Source organism: Archocentrus centrarchus, unplaced genomic scaffold (assembly GCF_007364275.1).
Source record: "Archocentrus centrarchus isolate MPI-CPG fArcCen1 unplaced genomic scaffold, fArcCen1 scaffold_74_ctg1, whole genome shotgun sequence".
Classification (NCBI taxonomy): domain Eukaryota; kingdom Metazoa; phylum Chordata; class Actinopteri; order Cichliformes; family Cichlidae; genus Archocentrus; species Archocentrus centrarchus.
Window position 1 is genome coordinate 187,053 of NW_022060288.1, and position 10,295 is coordinate 197,347.

At 34.2% G+C, this 10,295-nt stretch overlaps 2 long non-coding RNA genes across 5 annotated transcripts; one reads left to right on the top strand and one right to left on the bottom strand.

The window, feature by feature from the left end:
• Positions 1-2,570: 2,570 nt before the first annotated feature.
• LOC115777793 (uncharacterized) lies at positions 2,571-4,510 on the top strand. Of its 2 annotated transcripts, none has more exons than XR_004019682.1 (4): positions 2,571-2,768; positions 3,138-3,176; positions 3,257-3,286; positions 3,446-4,510. It is a non-coding gene; the product is annotated as an uncharacterized LOC115777793 (long non-coding RNA). The 2 variants fall into 2 exon arrangements; XR_004019683.1 differs by having other exon boundaries at positions 3,138-3,172; positions 3,650-4,510.
• Positions 4,511-7,993: 3,483 nt separating this feature from the next.
• LOC115777794 (uncharacterized) lies at positions 7,994-9,879 on the bottom strand. Of its 3 annotated transcripts, none has more exons than XR_004019685.1 (4): positions 9,737-9,879; positions 9,331-9,365; positions 9,218-9,247; positions 7,994-8,854 (listed from the first exon to the last, which is right to left on the bottom strand). It is a non-coding gene; the product is annotated as an uncharacterized LOC115777794 (long non-coding RNA). The 3 variants fall into 3 exon arrangements; XR_004019686.1 differs by having other exon boundaries at positions 9,327-9,365; XR_004019684.1 differs by having other exon boundaries at positions 7,994-9,058; positions 9,327-9,365.
• Between the last annotated feature and the right edge of the window lie 416 nt (positions 9,880-10,295).

Here is a 10,295-nt window from a genome sequence, read left to right on the forward strand (position 1 = left end):
ATTATTTTAAGTTCTAAGGTTTTGAAGTTGTATTCTAGATTTAACAGGGAGCCAATGAAGAGGAGCCAATATGGGAGAAATATGCTCTCTCTTTCTAGTCCCTGTCAGTACTCTAGCTGCAGCATTTTGGATCAGCTGAAGGCTTTTCAGGGAGCTTTCAGGACAGCCTGATAATAATGAATTACAACAGTCCAGCCTAGAAGTAATAAATACATTTCACTGTGCATTGTACTGTGTATAACTGTGCATGTGACAAATAAACACTATCTTAATCTTAATCTTAATCTTACATGAATTAGCTTTTCAGCATCACTGAGAAAGTATTTTTTCAAATTTTAGAAATATTGCGCAAATGCAAAAAAGCGGTCCTACATATTTGTTTAATATCGGCATTGAAGGACATATCCTGGTCAAAAATGACTCCAAGATTTCTCACAGTGTTTCTGGAGGCCAAAGTAATGCCATACAGAGTAAGTATCTGGTTTGACGCCATGTTTCTAAGATTTGTGGGGCCAAGAGGAGGTATAAGGTACCACCTTCTGTCAAATGCATGTCAAGATCTTATCAGTAATAGATAAAGATCTATAGCATAGATAAGATAAGCAATTTTCATATAGATGACGTCATATTTTTAATTGAATGTAGATTATAAAAATTGATAATATTATGTAAGGGGTATATGGAAATGAATGTCAGGGTTGGTGCTTATGTGTCACTATAGGGGAGGTGGGTGAAAGTATACATAAATATATATATATATTTATATATTTATATATATATATATATATATATATATATATATATATATATATATATATATATATATATATATATATATATATATATATATATATTTATATATTTATTTTAATTGGGTATTTTCTTTTTATTTTGTAAAACATAAATAAATAAAAAGGCACAGGACTTGTCATTTCATTTGTGTGAGACATTACAGCATGTATAGTTTGTTTTTTTTTCTTTTCATTTTTCATTCAGCTATGACTGAAACATTTTGCTGTGGACCACATTGGAAATCTTTACTTAATTTTATTTGTATATGTTTAATTCCGTCTAAAAAAATTAATGAAATCAAGATTCGTTTTACCCGATTTTCGCAAAGACAGCACCAGGACACCGTTAGTGAGCCTACTGAGACCTCTGTGTGCCACCACGAAAGTGATCATAAAATAAGTCAGACAGAAAGGTCGGCAAGCCTGAACTTTCGCCCCTCCTCCCTTCCTCTCTGCCCCCGCCTCTCTCTCTCTCCTGCGCCTCCTCCTGTTCCTCCTCCTGCTCCTCCTCCTCCTCAGTTAGGGTTTTGTGTTTAATTCTTCTGAGGAAAAAGAAAAATTAAAAAATGAAATTGTAAATTAAAAAATATAATTGAAAATAAAAGCAAATAAAATAAATAAAAAGAAGAAAAGCAAATGAAAATATATAAGCAAAAAAAAATAAAAGTAAATGACAAAAACTAAAAAGTAAATGAAAAACAAAAAAAATGAAAGCAAATAAAATTGAAAATTAAAAATAAAATTTGAAAATAAAAAAATAAAATTGAAAATTAAAAAATAAAATTGAAAATTAAAAAATGAAATTGTAAATTAAAAATAAAATGTAAAAACTAAAATGTAAAAAATACAATTGAAAAAATAAAAGTAAATGAAAAAAATGAAAGCAAATGAAATTATAAATTAAAAAAATAAAATTGTAAATTTAAAAATAAAATTGTAAATTAAAAAATAAAATTTAAAAAGTAAACTAAAAATTAAATTTTTAAAAAGTAAAATAAAAGTAAATTAGTGAAATCATCTGTTTTTTTTTTAAAAAGTTTCTGTTTTCTAGTTCCACTGACCTGTAACAGAAAATAGACACTAAAAACCTCCCCTCCCTCCTCCCTCCTCCCCCCTATGTTGAGCCTCTTTGAGATCTTATCCACCTCTCTGTATTACAGTGTATTACGGTATTGAAAAAAGAAAACCAATAATTTAGACTTCAGTGGGGGCCACACCTATGCCCCCTATTCAGGGCCTCTCTTTTCACGGTAACACCTCTGTTTGCTTTAGGTAAGATACAGAAAAATAACGGTCACCGAACCTCTTTAGCTTGCTGGACACATCTGTTTTTGTAAGATAAGTACCCCACCCCCACCCCACCCCTCTTCCGATCAATCAGTTTCGTAAATGGTCCAGACTTTTACCGTGAGCACATCAGAGCCTGTCTCGTTTATGAAAAAAACAACTGAACCTACTAAATAGAATAGAATAGAATGCCTTTATTGTCATTATACAGGATGTACAATGAGATGGGAGGGCCACTCCTGTTCAGTGCCATACAACAGAAAATCAAACTCTCTAAAATAAAAATAAAAATATTATAACCTATTATAATCAAGAAATATACAGAAAAGAAACAATGTATAAAATATACAAAAAATAGAATGTATAAAAAATATATACATACATTGGTGCATCTGTACATTGTAAGAAAAGTAAATAAGTGTATACATATAATAATAATGAAGATGATGAATATTGCACTTGGCGAATGAATATTGCACTAGTGAATGAATACTGGATATTACACAATATAGGAATGTTAGATATTGTTCAGTATGAATAATCTAATATTGCACAGAGATGTGGGTGTTGCACAGTTACGGTGGGTGAGTGTGAGAGTTCAGGGGGGTGATTGCTCTGACGAAGAACCTGTTCTTGAGTCTGTTTGTTCTGGCAACCGTGTAAAACAAGTGATTGGCAACTTTAGTTAAGGTAAGTTATGTTTATTTCCCCTTTGTATGTATAGTTCCAGCCTCATAACTCAAAAAAAAAAAAAAAAAAAAATATATATATATATATATATATATATAGGTTATTATAGATCACAGACCTGCCTTAGAAAGAAGAATGATAAAATCTGCCATTTGGGTGTAAAAGCTAACTGTCAAACACACAAACCTATAAAGAGCCTCAGTGTAAATATGTTGTTAGTTTGTTCCTCTAAATGTGACTCTTGGACGGTCGCTAGGATTTTTTGTAAAGACATGGTTTATACAGGTATATCAAACTCTGTTTTTAGGTTGTAGGTCATTTAAAAAATACTTTCTAAATTTTTTATTTTTTTTTTAACTTTTGTGTTAGATCACACGCTCATGGGCTCCATTTCAGATACAGATGTCAGTAAGTTTTTTTTTTTTGTTTTTTTTTTCACGGCATGTCTTGATGAATAAGAGGGTCATAGAACTTTTTTTTTTCTTCAGATGCTGGATTGATTGGGGAGGCGGATATTGGTATGTTTTGGGGTTTTTTGAGGGTTTTTTTTTTTGTGGTATTTTTGTTTTTCAGACAAAAAAAACAAAATGCTTTAAAAATAAGAAACTTTTTAAACCATTTCAGACATATTTGAGTTAGACCTCTATCTTCACATTCAGAGACCTTTGTCCCCTCAGTAACAGGACTGGGCTCAGCTTCTAAGGGCAGCAAGCTAGTGGAAAGCCAAAGATAGAATCTCCGTGGTGCAACCTCAATAGGAAAACATCTCACAGTTGACAGAAGTGACAACCCTGCCCCAAATTTTGTCACATAAGTTATTAAAAATAGGTGAGTATGTTTACTATGTTTGTTTTATTAATTTAAAAAAATCTGTCTTTCAGGAGGTAAAGGTGTTATTGGAGCTCGCATACCAATACGCAGAAGGACGTGGAGAAATGAGAGGAGGTGCAGGGGCCTATACACTAGGGTTCTTTTGTAAAACATTTACACCTGTGTTAGAATTATTAACCTTAATAAAACATTTACAGTCATGTCAGAGTTATTGACCTTAATAAAATAAGTTTTTTGTTTTTTTTAAACTGGATTTTATTGAACAATAAAATGTCTAGTAATGATTATTTTAGAGATTTAAATGCAGCTTTAGCCTTGTTAGAGGGTGAAAATAGAGAGAACGCTAGTCAATCCAATCCTGAAATCATCTCTTTGACTCCTGTTATTGATGCTGTGAACTCTTTCAACTGGCTACAACTATTGGACCCCCAACTCTCCCCGTGTTGATAATACATGAGATAACCCTATTGAACCCCCTCAAAATCAGACACCCAGTCATGATACATTTGATGTTTTTGATGCTATCGATAATGTTCTAGCTCAATTACAGTCTAACCAACAACCTATACCGTCTGAATTAATAGCCTGTTAAAGCAGAGACCCCGTGAAAATCCCTGTCCTTACTGTAAGGACGGCAATTGCAGTGAGATCAGCAAATGCACTGGGCTTGACATGCATGGAGTTCTGCTCCTGATTTATACTGTGTGTAGTTAAGTTATAGTTTTATTAAAAAGGCCCATCAAGGCCAAACTGTTATAATCTCTTGTGGTTTTCTGTCCTACTCTCTTATCTCTGCTGATTTTACTAGTACAGTCTACTATATTGCAATGAAATGCAGTATATTCTTTCATTTGGGACAGATCACATATTTTTAAATGACTATGCATAGTATATTTACATATTTGGTATTGCTGGATTTAGAAAATAAGCACATTAATTCAAAAAGCCTACTGTGTTATATGACAATACATGCGACATAATAAAACTTGGGACTGAAGACTCAATTTTGTCAATACTTTTCAGTTGGGGCACTTCATACATTAAGTGACCTAACACCCTGATTATGCAGGCCATATTTACATATGTATTGATGGATTCAGCACAACCTCATCTTTCCAACAAGCCATCATATATGTTTCTATGACAAACCCTGGCAAAGCAATTACAAAGTAAATAAAAACATTTTGCATAGATATATTTTTTCCATGTTTGCCTATTTTAGGTATGTGTTCCAAGGTCTCTATCTACCATACTTTAAGATATTTCCATCCAGTTTTTTCTAGTGGGTAAAGCGAAGTCCTGACTACATACATGTCTATTCTGAAAGCTCTCAGGCCTTATGTTATTAATCTACATCGGTTTTGGGGGTTAACCCCATATGGACAGGCTGTACTTGAGTTCTTTTTTAGTTTTGGGTATATAACAATATCTATCAATTTAACCATCTTGGCAGTAAAATATTTTTGGCCAAGAATCCATTTCGTATAGGGAAGACATCAGAGATGAGGAAAAACATGGTTGGGTTTAGTTCTACCTCCAGTAGGTGTATGTCAAAATTTGGGGGGGGCATTGTCACTAGCCTAGTGGATACGACGCCACATTGAGTGGGTGGGCCCCGTTTCGGTGATACGTCAGTGTATATGTCTATGGATTTACTGAGCTAGCGGAAATCCTGCTGACTGAAGGATGGAAGTTTGTTCATTCAGTCTGTTTACATGTTTGTTCTCTTACACAGGAGGAAGCACTTTTGGTGAAGTCTACTTCACTGCAGACTGTCTTTTTAAAGAATAAGTCAGCCTTTAGCTGTTTTTGCTCTGTATCTTTTCTGTTTACATTTTAATAGCACAGCTGTTAGTCTTTTCTTATGAAGGAAAAAAGCATTAATTTATTTGAGGAGCATTATTATTTAAATATGCCAGTGGTTTATTTTTCAGCAATCCCTCATGCACATCTACAGCTGAATGTTAATAAAAGTGTCTGTGTGACATTTGGGACATGTAGCTTTGACTCAGAAGTACCTTTTTGTTTATACCTTTGGGAAGAAAAAAATATCAAGATATATTTCTTATATCGCCATTCAGATAAAAAAATTTTGAGATATTATTTTGGTCCATATTCCCCAGCCCTAGTAGTTCTAAACATATTTAGGGTGTTTTTTCTTTACTTTTTGTCTCTTTTTCTTTACGCACATTAGGTGATGGCGTCATATAGCAACTTCTAGGGGATGCTGCTTGGGCTGCTGCACCTACAGCAGCATCCCCGACATCACCGACATCCCCGACATCACCGACATCACCGACATCCCCGACATCACCGACATCCCCGACATCACCGACATCCCCGACATCACCTAATGTGCATAATTGATTATTTGCATGTAGTTGCAATCAAGGCTGTCGGGGGAAAGGAATATCATCTTTGGAGACTAAAAGGCCAGTGAAACACATAGAAAGTAGTGGACAGAATTTTCTACTTGCATTTTTCAGATGCTCAGTACAAATGTTATCCATACCACATGCCTTATTGTCTTTCAGTGTCATGATTGCATTATGTATTTCTTGAGGGGAGACAATCACATTCTCATTACTATGTATGTCACCCACCACATAAGCGTTAATTTTGACACAATTAAACAGCTCAGTGTAGTGTTCCTGCCGTAACTGAGTAATTTCTTTTACATCTCTGACACCATCAATAGTAGTTGGAAGTGATGTTTTGGAATTATTTATTTTCTTAATTTCTAGTCCTAGACATTATTTTTTAACTTTCTTGCAAGAGTCAGACCTCATAGTGTTTTTGTTTCTCTTTATAAATCTTAAAGCATATTTAAAATTTGCATTTGCCTGTTTTTTAATACTCAAACAAAGGGGCATGTCTATGTTAACCCAAATCAACCCATGCTTTAAGAGCCCTTCTGGACCCTCCATGAAGCTTTCCTACATAGTCATTCCAGCCTGGCTTGATACCATGTGAGCTGGTTTTATACAGAGGCTTACTTGAGGTAAGAAGGGGCGTCACAGCATTCTCATACATAGTGCATAACTCAGCGCTATGTTGAGGATTCTTACAGCTCATATCATGGCATGAGATGGCTTCTTTTGGTAAACCAGCTGACAAAAAGTAAAGAAAAAGAGACAAAAAGTAAAGAAAAAACACCCTAAATATGTTTAGAACTACTAGGGCTGGGGAATATGGACCAAAATAATATCTCAAAATTTTTTTATCTGAATGGCGATATAAGAAATATATCTTGATATTTTTTTCTTCCCAAAGGTATAAACAAAAAGGTACTTCTGAGTCAAAGCTACATGTCCCAAATGTCACACAGACACTTTTATTAACATTCAGCTGTAGATGTGCATGAGGGATTGCTGAAAAATAAACCACTGGCATATTTAAATAATAATGCTCCTCAAATAAATTAATGCTTTTTTCCTTCATAAGAAAAGACTAACAGCTGTGCTATTAAAATGTAAACAGAAAAGATACAGAGCAAAAACAGCTAAAGGCTGACTTATTCTTTAAAAAGACAGTCTGCAGTGAAGTAGACTTCACCAAAAGTGCTTCCTCCTGTGTAAGAGAACAAACATGTAAACAGACTGAATGAACAAACTTCCATCCTTCAGTCAGCAGGATTTCCGCTAGCTCAGTAAATCCATAGACATATACACTGACGTATCACCGAAACGGGGCCCACCCACTCAATGTGGCGTCGTATCCACTAGGCTAGTGACAATGCCCCCCCCAAATTTTGACATACACCTACTGGAGGTAGAACTAAACCCAACCATGTTTTTCCTCATCTCTGATGTCTTCCCTATACGAAATGGATTCTTGGCCAAAAATATTTTACTGCCAAGATGGTTAAATTGATAGATATTGTTATATACCCAAAACTAAAAAAGAACTCAAGTACAGCCTGTCCATATGGGGTTAACCCCCAAAACCGATGTAGATTAATAACATAAGGCCTGAGAGCTTTCAGAATAGACATGTATGTAGTCAGGACTTCGCTTTACCCACTAGAAAAAACTGGATGGAAATATCTTAAAGTATGGTAGATAGAGACCTTGGAACACATACCTAAAATAGGCAAACATGGAAAAAATATATCTATGCAAAATGTTTTTATTTACTTTGTAATTGCTTTGCCAGGGTTTGTCATAGAAACATATATGATGGCTTGTTGGAAAGATGAGGTTGTGCTGAATCCATCAATACATATGTAAATATGGCCTGCATAATCAGGGTGTTAGGTCACTTAATGTATGAAGTGCCCCAACTGAAAAGTATTGACAAAATTGAGTCTTCAGTCCCAAGTTTTATTATGTCGCATGTATTGTCATATAACACAGTAGGCTTTTTGAATTAATGTGCTTATTTTCTAAATCCAGCAATACCAAATATGTAAATATACTATGCATAGTCATTTAAAAATATGTGATCTGTCCCAAATGAAAGAATATACTGCATTTCATTGCAATATAGTAGACTGTACTAGTAAAATCAGCAGAGATAAGAGAGTAGGACAGAAAACCACAAGAGATTATAACAGTTTGGCCTTGATGGGCCTTTTTAATAAAACTATAACTTAACTACACACAGTATAAATCAGGAGCAGAACTCCATGCATGTCAAGCCCAGTGCATTTGCTGATCTCACTGCAATTGCCGTCCTTACAGTAAGGACAGGGATTTTCACGGGGTCTCTGCTTTAACAGGCTATTAATTCAGACGGTATAGGTTGTTGGTTAGACTGTAATTGAGCTAGAACATTATCGATAGCATCAAAAACATCAAATGTATCATGACTGGGTGTCTGATTTTGAGGGGGTTCAATAGGGTTATCTCATGTATTATCAACACGGGGAGAGTTGGGGGTCCAATAGTTGTAGCCAGTTGAAAGAGTTCACAGCATCAATAACAGGAGTCAAAGAGATGATTTCAGGATTGGATTGACTAGCGTTCTCTCTATTTTCACCCTCTAACAAGGCTAAAGCTGCATTTAAATCTCTAAAATAATCATTACTAGACATTTTATTGTTCAATAAAATCCAGTTTAAAAAAAACAAAAAACTTATTTTATTAAGGTCAATAACTCTGACATGACTGTAAATGTTTTATTAAGGTTAATAATTCTAACACAGGTGTAAATGTTTTACAAAAGAACCCTAGTGTATAGGCCCCTGCACCTCCTCTCATTTCTCCACGTCCTTCTGCGTATTGGTATGCGAGCTCCAATAACACCTTTACCTCCTGAAAGACAGATTTTTTTAAATTAATAAAACAAACATAGTAAACATACTCACCTATTTTTAATAACTTATGTGACAAAATTTGGGGCAGGGTTGTCACTTCTGTCAACTGTGAGATGTTTTCCTATTGAGGTTGCACCACGGAGATTCTATCTTTGGCTTTCCACTAGCTTGCTGCCCTTAGAAGCTGAGCCCAGTCCTGTTACTGAGGGGACAAAGGTCTCTGAATGTGAAGATAGAGGTCTAACTCAAATATGTCTGAAATGGTTTAAAAAGTTTCTTATTTTTAAAGCATTTTGTTTTTTTTGTCTGAAAAACAAAAATACCACAAAAAAAAAAACCCAAAAAAAACCCCAAAACATACCAATATCCGCCTCCCCAATCAATCCAGCATCTGAAGAAAAAAAAAAGTTCTATGACCCTCTTATTCATCAAGACATGCCGTGAAAAAAAAAACAAAAAAAAAAACTTACTGACATCTGTATCTGAAATGGAGCCCATGAGCGTGTGATCTAACACAAAAGTTAAAAAAAAAATAAAAAATTTAGAAAGTATTTTTTAAATGACCTACAACCTAAAAACAGAGTTTGATATACCTGTATAAACCATGTCTTTACAAAAAATCCTAGCGACCGTCCAAGAGTCACAATTAGAGGAACAAACTAACAACATATTTACACTGAGGCTCTTTATAGGTTTGTGTGTTTGACAGTTAGCTTTTACACCCAAATGGCAGATTTTATCATTCTTCTTTCTAAGGCAGGTCTGTGATCTATAATAACCTATATATATATATATATATATATATATTTTTTTTTTTTTTTTTTTTTTTGAGTTATGAGGCTGGAACTATACATACAAAGGGGAAATAAACATAACTTACCTTAACTAAAGTTGCCAATCACTTGTTTTACACGGTTGCCAGAACAAACAGACTCAAGAACAGGTTCTTCGTCAGAGCAATCACCACCCTGAACTCTCACACTCACCCACCGTAACTGTGCAACACCCACATCTCTGTGCAATATTAGATTATTCATACTGAACAATATCTAACATTCCTATATTGTGTAATATCCAGTATTCATTCACTAGTGCAATATTCATTCGCCAAGTGCAATATTCATCATCTTCATTATTATTATATGTATACACTTATTTACTTTTCTTACAATGTACAGATGCACCAATGTATGTATATATTTTTTATACATTCTATTTTTTGTATATTTTATACATTGTTTCTTTTCTGTATATTTCTTGATTATAATAGGTTATAATATTTTTATTTTATTTTAGAGAGTTTGATTTTCTGTTGTATGGCACTGAACAGGAGTGGCCCTCCCATCTCATTGTACATCCTGTATAATGACAATAAAGGCATTCTATTCTATTCTATTTAGTAGGTTCAGTTGTTTTTTTCATAAACGAGACAGGCTCTG